The sequence below is a fragment of the Lycium ferocissimum genome, chromosome 11 (assembly GCF_029784015.1).
Source record: "Lycium ferocissimum isolate CSIRO_LF1 chromosome 11, AGI_CSIRO_Lferr_CH_V1, whole genome shotgun sequence".
NCBI lineage: Eukaryota > Viridiplantae > Streptophyta > Magnoliopsida > Solanales > Solanaceae > Lycium > Lycium ferocissimum.
This window is the reverse complement of record NC_081352.1, coordinates 5,958,055-5,963,133: the sequence shown is the minus strand read 5'-3', so window position 1 is coordinate 5,963,133 and position 5,079 is coordinate 5,958,055.

Genomic DNA, 5,079 nt, shown 5'->3' with positions numbered 1-5,079 from the left:
AAAGACCGTAGTAGTTACACCGCGCCTATAGGCGTACACCGTAACCCTTTCAGATACACCATGTCAAAGGGCATAGCGACACCACAAAAGGGGGAAAAAAGGGTTATCGAAAAGGGGGGCCCGGACGCGGGCAAATATGATCACACCGACCTATATGGTAAAATTATATGATAGAAACATGATAGAGAGAAGGGAAAATTAGAGTTTTATTTCTATAAAAATTTGACCCTTATATTGTTATTCATTTGATATCCCCCTATTTAGATGTATTATTTTTGTTTAGCCTACATACTCGCAAAGTCGTACCGACGCCCTCTTTTGGATTTGTGTTCATGCCCACAGTATGTGTGGTGAGGTGATCCAACGACAGAGCGATCACATCGGAGAGCACCCATTATTCCTAAAAGGCTGCACATTTTGTATATATGTTATCGGGGCACGACGGGTTCCCCGTCTCGTCCATATGTCTAGTACTCTAGCAGAGGCTCATAGATACGAATGTGTGGGGGTAGTCTGGTTCACGATTTCTTCATTGTATATATATTATTTTGATAGCCGGCGGGCTTATGTATATAGAGGTAAATATAAAATGAAATGGTTTTCCCATGATTTTGAGTAAGAGAATAATGAATTAACGCACTTACGAGTACGCCACGGTACAAGAGCGAGCGGTGCTTCGCCATTGGCCCCGGGTACCCGTCATGGCCCCTTGTCGGGTCGTGACACTCGTATTCTATAAGAGGCCAACTTTACCGGCTCAACATTATAAGCATGCATTACCCGAAATGTCCTCAACATCTCATCTATGAAATTCTGCGGGTCCTCGTCTAGTTTTGACCCAAAAAATTCTAGAGGGTCTAGGTTGATGAAGTCACGAACTCTGGCGCTGACAGCTCTATCACTATAACCCGTACCCTGCCGCTAAGCCTGAGCGGATACTAACCGGGCCGCCACCGAACGGGCCTCCTCATCTCCCCGGCTCGAGACATCCGGCGAGGAATCGGGGGTGTCGAGCCGGAGCCGAGCTCCCTCTACGCTCCCCAAAGCGGGCGGAGCGCGGAGAGGACCGAGATGGAACCTCATTCTAGGACATGCCCTCCTCCACATCTGTAGGCGGTATCCATTCAGTCCTCCTGCCTGCCATTGACTTGTCTTTCTGGGCCGCTGTAGCTTTTCTCTTCACAAGCATTGTTGAAATCATAAAACACGATTAGGAAAAAGGGAACTCTTATAACACGACTCTATCGCATGACTAAGAGGAGAAAGAAAGGTCAATCATTCCTAAATGCCCCGCAACCTCCTGTTTATAAGTGTGGCGCGCTTCACACCCATAAATAAGACTCTACTGGACACGGCTTGTAGACACACCCTAGGACAAACTGCTCTTATACCACTTTTGTCACGGCCCAACCAGAGGGCTATGACGGGTACCTGGAGCTAACCTACCGAGCACCTCTTAGCATACTTCTCATAATCGTATCTAGGTGGACCGCAATAGATAACTCATAAATATCATAATCTATAAGGGCATGAGTCCAAAAGATAAAAGCACATCTATATACTCGTCATCAACTATGCCCATGTATGCAAGCCGACGAAGCTGCCAAAAATGGTTTACAAAATATGAACTGATAAGGTTATAGGACATCTAACTGTATACATCTGTCTACGAGCCTCTACATGGAGTACATGACATCATAAAGATGGGATAGGACCCCGCCATGCCCATATATACACAAAAGAATAAGTACCATGTACCGAATCGTAGCTCCAGAATAAATAGCGCTCTCCCCATAGTCGCCGACGATGGCTGTTTAGGGGTCCGGTCCGTCTCCCCGTTCTATTCGCGGGGTACGAACACAGCATCCACAAATAAAAGGACGTTAGTACGAATAATGTACTGAGTATGTAAGGCATGAATAATAACATAATGAAAATATGGAAGAAACATGAGATAGGAGAAATAACCTGTACATCTGATTGCCTCTTAAGGCAGATATCATGCATGCTTAGCTTTTAAAAAAATATTTTCATACATATATAATATAAGTGTTAGTGCTAAGGAACGTGCAGCCCGATCCATAAATGTTAGTGCTGTTACACCCCGTGGTTTTGTACTTTGAGATTTGCCGTGCATTAGTGGTTCTAATCTTGGATACGGGGGTTATCAAGGTTAAATGAGATTATACAAGTTTATCTCATACCTATAAAAGGGTTAAGTTCATGCTTAGCAGGTATTGAGCGGATTAAAAGTTGATCAATTGAAGAGAAAATGTTTCAGGGGAAAAAGAGGGTTTTACGGCCTGATATACGGACTGTATAACGTTTTACGGACCGTATATCTGGCTAACCTCCACCGTAAACTGGTTCCAGAGAGGGTGAACCACTGGTCAGATTTTACGGTCCAATTATACGGATCGTATAATTGGCTGGCCTCCTCCGTAAAATGATTCCAGAATTGGGGAATCACTGGTCAGGTTTTATGGTCCAATTATACGGACTGTATAAATTTTTACGGTCCGTATAGTTGGTAAAATCGAGTCACGCTTATTTATTTTGATATATACCCGACCCTCCTTCATTTTATTTCATTTCCCACAATTCCCAACTTCTTGAGAGCTTTAGAACTTTCTCCCTATTATATTTAACAAACCCAAGTGAAATCAAAGATCAAGAGGTGAAAATCAAGAGACTCAAGTGTGGGGAAGGCTCACTAGGGTTTGTAGAACTCAAGATTTTCTTTAGTATTGAAGTTGGGGTTTCACTCAAGTGCGATAGTTGATTCAAAGCTTGATTTTGTGTGATTAAGGTAAGTTTGCACATCTATTTTCATGCTACTAAGAATGCTTCGTTGTTGAACAACTTGATTGAGGGAAGAAAGTAAAAGAGGAAGTTCAAATGTGGGTTTGATGATATTATGAGTAATAAATTGACTTGAGTGGTAATTGTTAGAATTTTTTGAGTATAATCTTATTATGAATGGTGGTAGTGATAATGAGAAAGCATGGTATACGAGTGTATATAGAGTTGTGTTGGAATGGTTGTTATGTGTTGATTATGTAAAAGGAGTTTTGAACATTTAATGAAGCCTCTTGATTATGAAATTGAAGATAATTTCATTGTTGATTGGGAGCTGTTTTATGATATAGTGGGACTCGATAAAATAAGGGAAATGCTGCCCAATTTGGATAAATTATGCTAGTTTGAACTTAAGTAGTGCTTTCTAAACCTAATCTTAGTATAATTCCTCTTGAATGTAGACTTTGCGAACTTGGAAGGAGACGTTAAGTGATTAAGGAGACGTTAAGGTATGTTAAGGCCATCCCTTCTTTCATTTTTGGCATGATCTTATGATATGAAGCAATAAGCGAGTAAACGAGCTTCCATATTACTCTACTCTTAGAAGCACTAGGAGAACATCAGTTATTGATGCTCCTGTACCCCTTTTTGATTGTTCCTTCTGTTCATGGGTCTTGAAAGTTCTTATATTAATGATGTTAACTCAAAAGATGTTCATCGGAGGTAGTATGACCTTATGTCACTCCAAGAGTTTTATGTATTCAGTTTATTTATTCATGCATTGCATTTATATATCCATATGCACATTGACCTATGAACAGAAGGGGTTATATACGCGTATATTATATGCATATGGGGTATGGAGAAAGGGATAGGCGTTATATACGCATTACACTTTCGTCGGGTGCCATGATGATGATGATGATATATGGATCGGGCCGTACGTTCCTCGGCATTAACATATGGGATATGGATCGGGCTGTACGTTCCACAGCACTAACAGTTATATTATGACCTATGCATATCATGCGCCTTCAGAGGTACTATCATGTTATACAGATTTATGCAGATGTTCAGCCCTGAGATGAATTTAGATACTGAGATTTGCTTCCACGTTTCAGATGTTTCTCATGATTTTTATATGCTTATTGCTCTTATGCCTTATATACTCAGTACATTGTCTGTACTGACTCCCCTATTACTTGGGGGCTGCGTTAATGCCCGCAGGTTCAGCTAGACAGACAGGCGGTCCAACTCAGTAGGACTTTCATCCAGCGTTGGTCAGTGCGCTCCACTTGATTCGGAGCCGCAGTTCATTTTGGTATGCTATTTTGAGATGTACATACATATATGGGTATGGAGGGGCCCTGTCCCGTCCTTTCTGTAGTTTTCTATCCCATTAGAGATTTGTAGACAATTGTATGTATTTGACAGATGATGTAGCTTTGTCGAACTTTCTTCTTTTGTGTACAACATATATAGCGGCTTTGGTCGGCTTGCACTACTCTTCCGAGATATATACATATATATATATATATATATATATATATATATATATATATCGATTGTACGGAGTTCATGATGTTATGCTTTCTTGAGTCAGTATGGTTCGGATTGAGTTATTTATGGGCCTTTGTCGTTCAGTGATATTTAGATACGAGTATAGGGGTGTTTGGTCATTAGCGATCAGGTACTCGTCACGGCTCGTCGGTTTGGGTCGTGACAAAAGCTGCGGAACATGCAGTCCGATCCAAATATCATATCATCCCGTGTCCGGGGCATCCCGCGTGTGGGGTATCATCATAACCTGCCCACTGCAGTGGTGTGCACATCTACCTGCTTGCTCGGCCGGCTATAGCGCGGCGCGGTGTGATAAAATACATACACACACACACACATATATATATATATATGTGTGTGTGTGTATATATACACACACACACACACACACACAGATATATATATATATATATAGCATGCATGAGAGCCCAAATAAAAGCTATAAGTCTATCGGAGTGACGTAAGGTCGGTAACCTCCGATTATCATTATGGAACTATCATCATCATCATGTTTCATCTTGAAGGAACAACTACCATAAGATGAGACAACAACAATAATACAATTAATAATCATGAAAAAATCTCAATAATATCATGTGAGTATCAAGAATTATAAGCCTTGGTATCTCTAGAAATGGAATCATCATCTACATGGAGAACATTTGGAAATATCGTCATGGAGAACATTTATCAACAATATCATAAGAACCTTGAGAATCA